We start from the raw sequence: 13,853 nt of genomic DNA, 5'->3' as shown, positions 1-13,853 counted from the left end.
ACGTCAGTCGTACTACAAAAATGATCCAAAATTCCATACTGAAGACTAGATGATCTCACTCTATAGGTGTCACCTTTACTTTACAACTAATCCGAAACCTCTGGTCTGATGGCAACTCTTGATGTAACTCTAGCTCATGTTAGGGTAACTGAGTCACTGACTCTAGTTATCACCCCACTGTGACCTTTCAATATTCTAACTCTAGACTCCTAATTAGGAGTTCCCAACTCCTCTGCAGATATAGGACTGCTCGCATAATGCATTTCAAAATGAAGCCATCCGCAAACACCCTCATTATGGAGCACTACGGGATGCACGCAGCTCTACACAATAATCCCATATCGGATCAGAATCGCAGCTACAGAGCGGACATTGAGAATATTGTATAGTTACTACGATACGCCCCGATGCACTAGGTCTCTTAATCTCTTATCTCTCTTGAATCTTCTATTATCATAAACTTATTCTCGACCGGGTCATCCACCGATGATCGCCAAAGAATGGTATCCTCATCCTTATCTAGGGTAATCAGACGTTCAAGACTCACCTTTATGTACTCGTGCCTTACACGAAATGGGCACACCATTTAAACCCATACTGACAAAAATATAGTATTTATTGGAGTACGTGTTTCCATGGTAGACCTCAATAAGTTTGCTAAATCTATTTTATGTTTCTATGTACTCCACGAAAATCAAGACACTAACTAAGTTACTTTTATATTTCTCGAGGTATAACGCAGAATCTAGAAACAAGGAATTACAGAAAAGACGAAACAGAATCCTATACTCTGCATGTAACATCCTAACAAGACTCATTTTACACTCCCAATTATATTATTTCCCATGAATCTAGAGCCTAAGCTCTGATACCAACTTTGTCACGACCCAACCTATGGGCCAGACCGGCACTAGGACCTGGGCCGGCATAAAGCCCCCGAGGCACGTAGTAAGCCTTACTGTTCTCAAATCCATAACCAGGCCCACAATTTAGGCCCAATATGCATATAAAATAATTTAAATCAAACTGTTTAAATACCATATAAATCTTCATTTATTAATCTCAAAAATTTAAATTAACACAATTTCTAACAAGGTCCACACTATTACTAACACATGTGGAGTTCTAGATTTTAAATTTAGAAAAGATAGTAAAATAATTAAATAATCGACGTTAAACCTGTGAAGAAGAAAACAGGTTGCTCTGTAAAATAACTCCTCCTGTGGCCTGGAAAAATATTGAACAGGAGTGAGCGTTCGACTCAGAGAGTAAAATATCAATTTTAACCATAATCTCTATAACTATCTAAAACTAATGCACCCTGTAGAGTGAAATGCAACAACAACAATTTCACATCACAGCAGCAAAAAGGTAATTTGGAGCACTCACACACTCAGTAATATCAATCATAATATATGGGAGCTGATCCCCTATACAGCTCTCTTAAATCTAACTTGGTGCTAGCGAAGAACTCAGCTCGGACTTCCACTTAATAACCAAATCGGGGTCCCAGCGAAGAACTCAAGCCATGTCTACCCCGAAAGACCGGGTCCCAGCGAAGATCTTAAGCCGTGTCTACCTGTCCTATCCATAGTCCACACCACATCACACGCACGCTAACGCACGCACACTGCTCCAAATTACCACAACAACATCCATGGCACTTAACAGTTATGAATGCAACATAAAACGTGCCTAGAGTTTAACTACATAGATATTTACATATAAGTGATGCATGGGCATGCTTGAACATATAATAATATCGAAATTACAATTAAAATTAATATTTTACTCACAGTACACCGATGACTATTGTGGCTGCTGGATGCAGAAAAATAGCTGATCTCGATCATCTAATAATTAAATTATAAATCTATTAGTACTAAGTTAGAATAAAGCTCTAATGGCAATAGACAGCCTAATTTATGCCGAAAATCCGGCAGAGTTTCCCCTATACCTGGGACCTACCCAACCTGCAAAAAGGCTCAAATAACACTTCTAAATTCAACTCATATCTCATCATCATTATATGGCCCCTCCTGGGCCCTCCAAACCAAGCAATACTCAAAACCTTAAAAATTACGTTTTAGTCCCTATAATTGACATTTTGTAAAAATCCACTCAAACATGCTCTAAAAATTCTAAAATTTTGTCCCGCAGTCCTTAATAATATTATAAGGCTATTGCAAAATGAATTGTAATTTTCTAATCACCCATGAATATTTTATTCAAGAATTTTACTCGATTCCATAAGTTTCCAACATCTAACATATTCTTAATTCAACCCAATTCAATATTCACATATTTAAACCTCCATCCTCAAGCTCCAACCAATTATATAAAATTTAATTATTTTAATTTCAAATAATCTTATATGCCCATATGCTAAAAATCTAACTAAAATCCATCTATATTTTTCAAAAATATTCTACAATCACTCAAAAATTCAACAAACACCATAGAATATCTCCAAATAATTTTACTTTCATCATATATTTTTCTTAGAATTTTGCTCTAAATTTTCCTGTTTAAGAAACACTGTATTTATATTCCACAGATAGAGAAATAATAGAAATTGTCTTACCGAAAATTTATCTGTGTCTCAAAAATTCCAAAAATTTATGAGGAAGCCTTTGGAAGTTGAATTATCTCCATAGCCCACCGGAGCCACCGCCGGAACCACCGCTGCACGGCCGCTGCCACGTCGCGACATTTGCCGGATCTGATCATACCACCATGTTCCTCTCCTCTTCCCTTAACACCCCGTTTGCATAGCTGGTAGATTTCAACATTCGGTGACCTGTCGGTCGGACAATTAGGGATTAGAACCACACTTAAGACAACTAGAGAAGCTATAAACACAAATAATTAGTAATGTCCAATTAGTTAAGTATAAACAAGAAAAATAGAACATAAGAAGTTAAGCAGCCGAGAGTCACGATGGGTGACCTTCTCGGAATGATGCAAGTCGTTTTAAACTCAAATTTCGAGCCGTCAAAAGTGACGCTGTGATCTTTAAGACCCTTATGAACACAAGATGGAAAAGAGAAAATCATGAAAAGAACTGTTAAGCCAGTCAAATAATTAGGTCAGGGAGCCAGAAGAAATATGGAATTATTTGCAAACCGGGATGAACCGGCGATGGGCAATTTGGTCAATTGACCCCGAAAGCTGACTCCTGACCTAACTGTCAAATAAAAACGGAGAAAAGAAAATTTCGGAATCGAGAATTAAATTAAAGAACTAATAGAAAAAAATAAATAGAAAAAAAATAAATAAAAACCCTTCTTCTCCCTTTGTTGCCGCCCCATTTTCTCCCAAAACCCTCCATGAGAATTCCTCCATTTAAGCTTACACTTAAGCTTTAATTCCTCCACTCAACCTTAACAACTCCCCTAAAAACCTTACTAGAGCTTACTATTGCAACTTAAGAAGAAGATTGAAAGAAGAAAGGAGCACAAAATATTGAGATTTGAGGATCTAAGCAAAGGTTAGTCTCTTAACTACCAATTAGTTGATTAAGTGCATAATTAGTTGTTGAAATGAGCTTAGAAACTAGTAAAATGAAATGAAAATATGTGGATAGACCAAACTGAAATTTTGGCCTATTGAAGGAGAGTATGATTTTGTATGGTTTGATGGATTTAAATGTGTTAGTAAACTTGCATGAGAATGGTAGTAAGTTGGAAATGCATAAATGTGAATAAATGCAACATTTTAGTGTGATTAGGGTTTGGAGGCCTAGGGTTTTGAGGCAAATTTTGGAGAAATGCATAAATGATGACTTTGACCTATTGTGAAGTGAAAAATGGTCAATAATGACCAAAGGAGATGTGTGGGAATTGTTAGAATGGAAGTCAAATTCGTAGGTTGAATGGTCATGCTGCTGGCAGCATGACCAAGTCAACTTTGAAGGACCAAAATGGAAATTTTACAAGTTCAATTGATATGACACCAATTGGGGATGAAAATAGACATAAAATAGCACAATTTTCATTAAGGAACCATGGCCAAAAACTGACCAAAACTTAGTGAACCAATTGACCAAAGTGAAATGAGAGCAGGCTGCCACTGCACAAACTGACCAAATGAACAGTAATTATTCATTTGGTCATAACTCAAGCTAGGAAGGTCAAAATGACCTGAAATTTTACCAGTAATTAGATAAGATATAGATCTAAAACTTTCATGAAGAACACCACCCCAAATTATGCCATTAACCTAATCAAATGATTGAGCAAAATTGAGTTACTGAACCTGCAAAACTGCAAATTTCCATTTGAACAGTAAAGTTCCAATAGCTATAACTCTCTCTAGAAAACTCCGATTTAGGCGATTCTTGAACCGATGGAAACCTAAGACTTAGTAGAACATTCGTATGAAGGAAATTAGACCAAATTATGGACTTAACTTGATCAAATTACTGAATTTGGATAAAAAAATCTGCTAGAACCAAAATTGCGGCATGAGCGATTGCGTGAGCGAATTGTATTTTGGCTATAACATGAGTTACAAAACTCCAATTGGGGTGATTCAAAAATGAGAATACACTTAAGACAATAAGGAACATTTTCTATGAAGGAAGGTTTGCCAAATTCTAACAGTAAAAGGACCAATGAAACAGTGCAACTTAGGACTCAAAACCAAAATTGACAATTTTGCCTAAAGACCTAAGCTTTGAGAAAATGACCAAAACCAACAAATTTAATGACCAAAATGTGGTATGTGGGTGAAGTTGGAGTTCCCATACTTATTAAGCCTTAGAAAGTCAACTATTTGACTTAAATAGTGTAGTGAATAGTAACCCGAAACACAAAAATTTCGAGAACGTTGAATTTAACACGTTAGAACTAGGTAAATGTGAAGCTAAATTTATTTTGGATTTGTGTTAAGTTCTAGTACTGAAACATTATAAAATTGTGTGTTTCAGTTGAAAAGAATATCGGGAAGGAACCCGAGGAACCGAGTCGAGGCTAAGGGACGACTAAGCAACGTTTGTGCACAACATCTCCATTCTTTAAAATTCATTGATAAAGTGAACGAAATATGTATTGTACTTGTGATTTGGAATTGTTCAAAGTTTATTTGTGACATTATTTATGATGTTTTGATTTAAACTGTAAAAGTTATTATGTATATTTGAAATAGCAATGTTTAACAAATCGTTAAGATAAGTTTTGAAACCACAGTGTCATGACCATATATTTGAACACCTCACTAGCACGACTAGTGGGGGTAATTAGTTTCGAATTTTGATTCCTTCTCTGGAGAAGTGTTGAGGTGTGCCAGTAGAAGAGGATGTGAATGGATATCCATATATTTGAGCTAGCTAGCCTTGTGATGTGATTTCTCTTTAGCCTCTGGCTATTGAGATTCTATTTGTTTCGAATGGCATGATCTAACTGTGGGATTTATGAAATGTGTTTTGATACTTTGAAATGAACTTGGTTCGTATTAAAATCTCATGATTTATGTTTTGTGTTTAATGCGCATGTTTAACCAAAATTTTGAATAAATGTGATTTTAGTTTTGCATAAAGGTTATTTTAGTATGTTGTGCACCACTGAGTCCTAGTACTCAGCGATAGCTTCTATTGCTGTCGCAGATACAGAGACTAGAGGAAGCGATGAGCCGAGGTGTGAGGAGTCATCAGCTTGAAGTCTCCGGTTATAATTTATACCCTAACTGTAAATATTTCTTTTGATGTATATATTGCACATAAATGTATGGACATGTAAATGGGTCTTGAGCAGCTGTACAAAAATTTTGTACGAAGTTGGTAATAAAGTTTAGTTGTATTTCTTTTGATATAAATTTTATAAGAATGCATATAAATTATTTTGTCTCTAATGAAATATGAGTACAACTATTTTATTTAATTTGAATGAAATGGATAGCTAATATTTTGATGATCATTGGATAGTGGATTTGAAATTTGAAAGTTGATAAATGTGTTGAGAAATTGATTGGGATTGAGTATGAAATTGAAGTAGTGGTTGAGAAAAATTTTTAGAAGTGCTTTTTACAGGTATTTGAAGAACGGTTTTCTCAAAATACAGAGGAAACTCTGTCAAAATTTTTATAGAATTTATGAAAAACTAAAATGGACCAACATATTAACTAGTTTTAATTTTAACTAAATGTTTGAAGTACTTACTAGAAAATGCTCACTACTTGTCAACAATAAGAAAATTGTTTTAAAATCCCTTGTAGGGTACCTAATGAGTTATCGGTAGGTGAAGTTCGGTAGTTCATTAGGTATTCTACGGGATCATGTTATGCCTTACAGAGAGGTAAGGTGTGACACTTCCTCAATCCATAGGTGGTCTCGGATCGTCGATCCAACGGTCGGATCGTCCTAGATCTGACGAAAAAGCTTGAAAAACCCGAAACTTCTCTCCTCCATATCTCACTCATCCGACCTCCATTTGCTGCAAATTGGTATCAAAAGAAAGCTCGAACAAGCTTTCCAACGCCACATGAATCGCCATGATCGGACGTCGGACTAGCCGAATCGCGCGAAAGCCGCCGCCATGTGAGCGTTTTCTCTCTCTCCTCCCTCTCTTGCCGCCGTTTCTGGTGGCTCTTGCTGTCGCCGGAGGCTAGCCGGTCGGGTGGGGAGCCGCTTGGGAAGTCGCCGGCCGGTCACCGGAGAAAGAAAGAAGAAGAAGAGAGGGGAGGAGAGGAGAGAAGAGAAAAAATGGGGAGGGGGGGGGGGTCCTCCTCCAGTTTTTTTTTTTTTGAACCTTTTTTTTTTCTGAGTTGTTACATTCTTCCCCCCTTAAGAAAAATTCGTCCTCGAATTTTCGAAGAAACAAGAGATATGGAAAAGAAGATTATCGGAACAAGTGCAATCATTACTCCTCCAGCTATGCATAGATTGGTAAAACTTTTATTCTTCAAACTCTTTGTATATTATATATGACATTCTACCGCTCTCTCATTCTACTATAGTGTCCTATTTGTCATCATCTCTTTCTAGAGGGCTTTTATCTTGTTACTATTCATTGACCATTTTTCTGACATTTCAAGTATTCGCTATACCTCACTGTTCTTGACTTGATGTTTCATAACTTCAATCAACTTTGGTGCTTACCTCACTTTTATTACGCCCCAACATGTCTCTTGGTGACTTCAGTCATCATTCCTTTTTTTTAATAATTTCTGTTTTCCCAATGACATAACTTATGTTCCTTATTCCATGGTATCCTATGAGTAGCTTTCCTGTAGCACCTAATCTAGGCATCTTGTTCGAGATCTTCACTCTTCCTATGACCTCAGTGGTCAACACCTATAAATCTTCTCACTCCCATGCTACTTCAAATTCTTAATCTCTTTTGAGTCATTACTAAGGTACTTAGACCAATCCTCTATCCATCTTATGTAACTAGTCAGGTAGAGTCTCCTCCAAGGGCCAAGTGTATCATTTATCAACATTGGAAAGTAAACTGGGTCTCTCCTTCTAGGTAACAAAAGTGTTTATATTCCCTGACAACTCAATCCAATGCGACTTTATCAATTCTTACTCCTTCTTTGGAATGGAAATATCTAGACTTCTTCCTATAGCTTCTTAGTATGTGGCCTACTTCTGACACATTAGCACTCAGATCGAGGCTCTATTACTCCTTTAATCTATCATCTCATAATAACTTGTTTTAAAAATCTCTTAGTGTGTTCCTAGCATACCTATTCCTCCTTATCCTCATCATTATAACCAGCTATACCGAGCTTTCTTCCTGTCCTTTGGATCTTATTCACTTCCTTTTCCTGTTTCTACTATTGTTGATATCTTTCCAACCTACTGTACTTATTCTTTAACCTTTGTTTTCTCTCATTCTTATACTTTTTCCTTCAAGGATGTCCATTCCATCATCAACTTTAACTTTCATTTTATTTCTTAGTCTTATCTTGATTACTAATTCTATTACTTCGGGAATTCTAACCTTACGATTTACTCCAACAAGCACATTCTTCACCTTATGTAACACTTATAATTACCTATGGAAATTTCTTTTTGTATCTCCTTTTCCAACTTAACTATTAGAACATTATCATCCCCTACTAGCATTAGTAGGAAATTGCTCATCCTGGATGGATAGGAGCCCTATAAACTATAAGTTCCATCTGAACTAACACGGCTGTGGGAAATATGTGTCATGCCTTAATTCCAAACAAGATACTTCATGTGTTCATTCTCCTTAATATAATCACATATACTGCCCACAGCTTTCCAAACTTCAACCTCAAATTACCCATCAGCAACAATTTCATCTATTGAAACTCATGCATAAATAGTACTTCATCTAGCTCATAGTTTAAAACAGTTGCAAGCCTTAGTAGCTAACTCAATTTAACTTTTGTCAGTACTCTGATCGTCCTTTCATACTTAACACTAGGTATGCACTTGCTGTCATTCTCATATCAGGAAATTGTATATGAATTGGTGCCTTTCAAAATCTCAAATAACTAGGTCTCATTGCCTTAGTCTCTGTTTTTTATATAACCCTCTAAAACCAATAGCACAAGCTAAACTTGAAAAGAAAGAAAAATATTCTCTTATATTCAACTACGCCCGATTGTCCATATAATAACGTTTAACCTATGTTTCTTGGTCTTTCTTTTCAAATTTCGTCATCTCCTAGCACAATTGTGCTCTACCTATAAGGTATCATTTGCATGAACCCTTTACCGTACCATTGTCCTTCCTGATATAATATTTTATAATTTATTAACTTTAATTATACTCGACCTATGATTCATATCTATCATCGTTTATATTGTGCCCTTAACTTTTATTGATTCCTGAAAGATTTCTCTTACTAATAGATTCTTCCAACACTAATTCCACCCTTATCTATGGTCATTAATTTGATCATTGAACTTTCTAGTGATTTATAACCACCCAGACTCGTCACTTTTCATTCTACCCCTACTGTTGTTCTGTCGTTATTGCTTCACTGCAAGGTGATTCTGTTGATCACACTAAAAATGTTTGCCTAACATTCATAACAAACCTCTAACTACCTTCTCACTATCTCAAAGGTCTAACCTAAAGCCTATGTGTCATTGTCTATCATTTTTTTTTCCTCTCATCATACCTATTTAATCCCTTAGATTGACTTTTATTCAACTTACTACTTACTAACTCATTTGTCTCTGCCTAATTAGATAGTCTGCAATACCACTGCACACCTTCTAGCTTTTGCTCATTATTATTGTATCCCTCGCCTAATCTTCTTGATACTGTTAACAAGTTAAAAGAATCTTGCCCCATTGCTATCCACTTCACTTTAGGAATAAGGAATAGATAAAGTATGATCTGATCATGTAACTCCAAGCTCTATATTTTAGCCCCTGGCACTACCTCAACTACATCATGCTATGAGTATCACATTGCTAGATTCCATATCTCCATCGCTGTTCTCACTAATGTGGTCCCATTTTGGGTTCTCCGTCCTTGTCATTTACCTTGCCAAGAATAACACTTAGCCTACCCTACATCTTAACTTTGTTCCTTTTATTATGCGCCCTTCAGGTTGTCCTTTCATTTATTTCTTTTGTCTTACTCAAAATAGAACTTGACTATTCTATCCCTGGTTCCATTCTTCTTCCTAACATGACAGCTGTACTTGCTAACTATATCTTTCAGAGTCTCTACCACGTTATCATATGTCTGTGCTACTCAGATTTGGTCCTTTGACCACTCTAGCTAGTACTTCTACTAGCATTTAGATTATATTGCATCTGCAATCAATTGTCCAAACCTTCATTCTGCACTTTCTTTATCTATTGGCCTTCTATGATTTATCTTTGCCAATATATTACTCTTAACACTATTATAATTAGATTATACTATTGTTTTGAACAATATGAAGTTACAAAAGAACTCAGGAAATTACAGTCATACTTTTATCGTATGATTTCTATTCTTATCCTTTAGCTTACATAATACCCTTATTACCTCGAGAACTGATTCTGTAGCAATTTTATTTATTTGTTGTTATTATTATTATTATTATTATTATTATTTTTATTATTATTATTATTATTATTATTATTATTATTATTATTATTATTATTATTATTATTATTATTATTATTTTCCATGTTTACTCAATTAGCCAAAACTTAAGATTCCGGGCACCCAAACCCGTCATCCAATTCAAAGGATTTACATCCATTATGATCTGATTATATATGATTTCTATAATGGAACTTGTATCCTCCGCAGGATACCCGAGCCAACTACTCTCTACCACACTCTACAGTCCCATTTGGGGTACTATTTTGTTGGTCACCATTATTAGTAATAACCTTCGATCCCTTCTGAAAAGATAGGACTATACCCTAACTTGCTGAACAAAGGTACTACATTTACCACCTTGCCAGAACCATGTCAAGTTAATGACTCTTTTATCATATCATACCTCTGTAAATCATCAATTCATAGTTTCGACCTTCTCTAGGTAGTAGGGTTATACTTTACACCTTACAGATACACACAAGGTATACTATTCTCACTAAACTCTAAGCAAAACATTAGTCGTACTACAAAAATGATCCAAAATTCCATACTGAAGACTAGATGATCTCACTCTATAGGTGTCACCTTTACTTTACAACTAATCCGAAACCTCTGGTCTGATGGCAACTCTTGATGTAACTCTAGCTCATGTTAGGGTAACTGAGTCACTGACTCTAGTTATCACCCCACTGTGACCTTTCAATATTCTAACTCTAGACTCCTAATTAGGAGTTCCCAACTCCTCTGCAGATATAGGACTCTGTTCTGGCATAACTGTACTAAAACAGAAGCCATCCGCAAACACCCTCATTATGGAGCACTACGGGGATGCACGCAGCTCTACACAATAATCCCATATCGGTACTGTAATCTGCAGCTTACAGAGCAGACATTGAGAATATTGTATAGTTACTACGATACGTCCTGACAGACTAGGTCTCTTAATCTCTTATCTCTCTTGAATCTTCTATTATCATAAACTTATTCTGACTGGGTCATCCACTGATGACTGCCAGCAATGGTATCCTCATCCTTATCTAGGGTAACTGTACGTTCAAGACTCACCTTTATGTACTCGTGCCTTACACGAAATGGGCACACCATTTAAACCCATACTGACAAAAATATAGTATTTATTGGAGTACGTGTTTCCATGGTAGACCTCAATAAGTTTGCTAAATCTATTTTATGTTTCTATGTACTCCACGAAAATCAAGACACTAATTGAGTTACTTTTATATTTCCTGAGATATAACACAGAATCTAGAAATAAGGAATTACAGAAAAGACGAAACAGAATCCTATACTCTGCATGTAACATCCTAACAAGACTCATTTTACACTCCCAATTATATTATTTCCCATGAATCTAGAGCCTAAGCTCTGATACCAACTTTGTCACGACCCAACCCATGGGCCGACCAAGACTAGGACACTGGCATAAAGCCCCCGAGGCACGTAGTAAGCCTTACTGTTCTCAAATCCATAACCAGGCCCACAATTTAGGCCCAATATGCATATAAAATAATTTAAATCAAACTGTTTAAATACCATATAAATCTTCATTTATTAATCTCAAAAATTTAAATTAACACAATTTCTAACAAGGTTCACACTATTACTAACACATGTGGAGTTCTAGATTTTAAATTTAGAAAAGATAGTAAAATAATTAAATAATCGACGTTAAACCTGTGAAGAAGAAAACAGGTTGCTCTATAAAATAACTCCTCTGTGGCTGGAAAAATATTGAACAGAGTGAGCGTCGACTGCAGAGTAAAATATCAATTTTAACTATAATCTCTATAACTATCTAAAACTAATGCACCCTGTAGAGTGAAATGTAACAACAGCAATAATTTCACATCATAGCAGCAAAAAGGTAATTTGGAGCACTTACACACCCAGTAATATCAATATAATATATGGGAGCTGATCCCCTATACAGCTCTCTTAAATCCAACCTGGTGCCAAGAAGAACTCAAGCCATGTCTACCCGAAGGACCAGGTCCTAGCGAAGATCTCAAGCCGTGTCTACCCGTCCTATCCATAGTCCACACCATATTACACGCACGCCAATGCACGCACACTGCTCTAAATTACCACAACAACATCCATGGCACTTAACAGTTATGAATGCAACATAAAACGTACCTATAGTTTAACTACATAGATATTTACATATAAGTGATGCATGGGCATGCTTGAACATATAATAATATCGAAATTACAATTAAAATTAATATTTTACTCACAGTACACCGATGACTATTGTGGCTGCTGGATGCAGAAAAATAGCTGATCTCGATCACCTAATAATTAAATTATAAATCTATTATTACTAAGTTAGAATAAAGCTCTAAAGAGGCAATAGACAGTCTAATTTATGTCGAAAATCCAGTAGAGTTTCCCCTATACCTGGGACCTACCAAACCTGCAAAAAGGCTCAAATAACACTTCTAAATTCAACTCATATCTCATCATCATTATATGGCCCCTCCTGGGCCCTCCAAACCAAGCAATACTCAAAACCTTAAAAATTACGTTTTAGTCCCTATAATTGACATTTTATAAAAATCCACTCAAACATGCTCTAAAAATTCTAAAATTTTGTCCCACAGTCCTTAATAATATTATAAGGCTATTGCAAAATGAATTGTAATTTTCTAATCACCCATGAATATTTTATTCAAGAATTTTACTCGATTCCATAAGTTTCCAACATCTAACATATTTTTAATTCAACCCAATTCAATATTCACATATTTAAACCTCCATCCTCAAGCTCCAACCAATTATATAAAATTTAATTATTTTAATTTCAAATAATCTTATATGCCCATATGCTAAAAATCTAACTAAAATCCATCTATATTTTTCAAAAATATTATACAATCACTCAAAAATTCAACAAACACCATAGAATATCTCTAAATAATTTTTCTTTCATCATATATTTTTCTTAGAATTTTTCTCCAATTTTTCCTGTTTAAGAAACACTGTATTTATGCTCCACAGACAGATAAATAATGAAAATTGTCTTACCCAAAGTTTATCTGTGTCTCAAAAATTTCAAAAATTTATGAGGAAGCCTCTGGAAGTTGAATCATCTCCATAGCCCACCGGAGCCACCGCCAAAACCACCGCGCACGGTGGCCGGTCGCCGACGACATTTGTCGGATCTGATCATACCACCATGTTCCTCTCCTCTTCCTCAGTCCATAGGTGGTCTCGGATCGTCGATCCAACGGTCGAATCGTCCTAGATCTGACGAAAAAGCTTGAAAAACTCGAAACTTCTCTCCTCCATATCTCACTCATCCGACCTCCATTTGTTGCAAAATTGGTATCAAAAGAAAGCTCTCGGAACAAGCTTTCCAACGCCACCTGAATCGCCTCGATCGGACGTCGGACGGTTTAATCGCTACTGGAAAGCCGCTACCCATCAGGCGCAGAGTTTTTCTCTCTCTCCTCCCTCTCTTGCCGCCGTTTCTGGTGGCTCTTGCCATCGCCGGAGGCTCGCCGGTCGGGTGGGGAGCCGCTTGGGAAGTCGCCGGCCGGTCACCGAAGAAAGAAAGAAGAAGAAGAGAGGGGAGGAGAGGAGAGAAGAGAAAAAATTGAGGGGGGGGGGGTCCTCCTCCCGTTTTTTTTTTTGAACCTTTTTTTTTTTCTGGGTTGTTACATAAATCTTAGGTATTTGCTCACTTATGTTTGCATTTACAAGTAGAAAATATGAAATAAAGCAAGAAAATATGAAAATAAGATTAAAAATAAAAACTTAGAGGAAGAGAATCCAAATCTCTGAAAATAGAGGTTAGAAAACGTCACTT

At 36.1% G+C, this 13,853-nt stretch overlaps 1 long non-coding RNA gene across 1 annotated transcript; it reads right to left on the bottom strand.

The window, feature by feature from the left end:
* Window positions 1–1,188: 1,188 nt before the first annotated feature.
* On the bottom strand, window positions 1,189–13,430 carry LOC131173872 (uncharacterized). The gene is made up of 3 exons (XR_009144181.1): window positions 13,070–13,430; window positions 12,280–12,336; window positions 1,189–1,227 (listed from the first exon to the last, which is right to left on the bottom strand). It is a non-coding gene; the product is annotated as an uncharacterized LOC131173872 (long non-coding RNA).
* Window positions 13,431–13,853: the final 423 nt, after the last annotated feature.

The sequence above is a fragment of the Hevea brasiliensis genome, chromosome 15 (assembly GCF_030052815.1).
Source record: "Hevea brasiliensis isolate MT/VB/25A 57/8 chromosome 15, ASM3005281v1, whole genome shotgun sequence".
NCBI lineage: Eukaryota > Viridiplantae > Streptophyta > Magnoliopsida > Malpighiales > Euphorbiaceae > Hevea > Hevea brasiliensis.
Note: the sequence above shows the minus strand (reverse complement) of the source record. Positions and strands in the feature narration are given on the sequence as shown.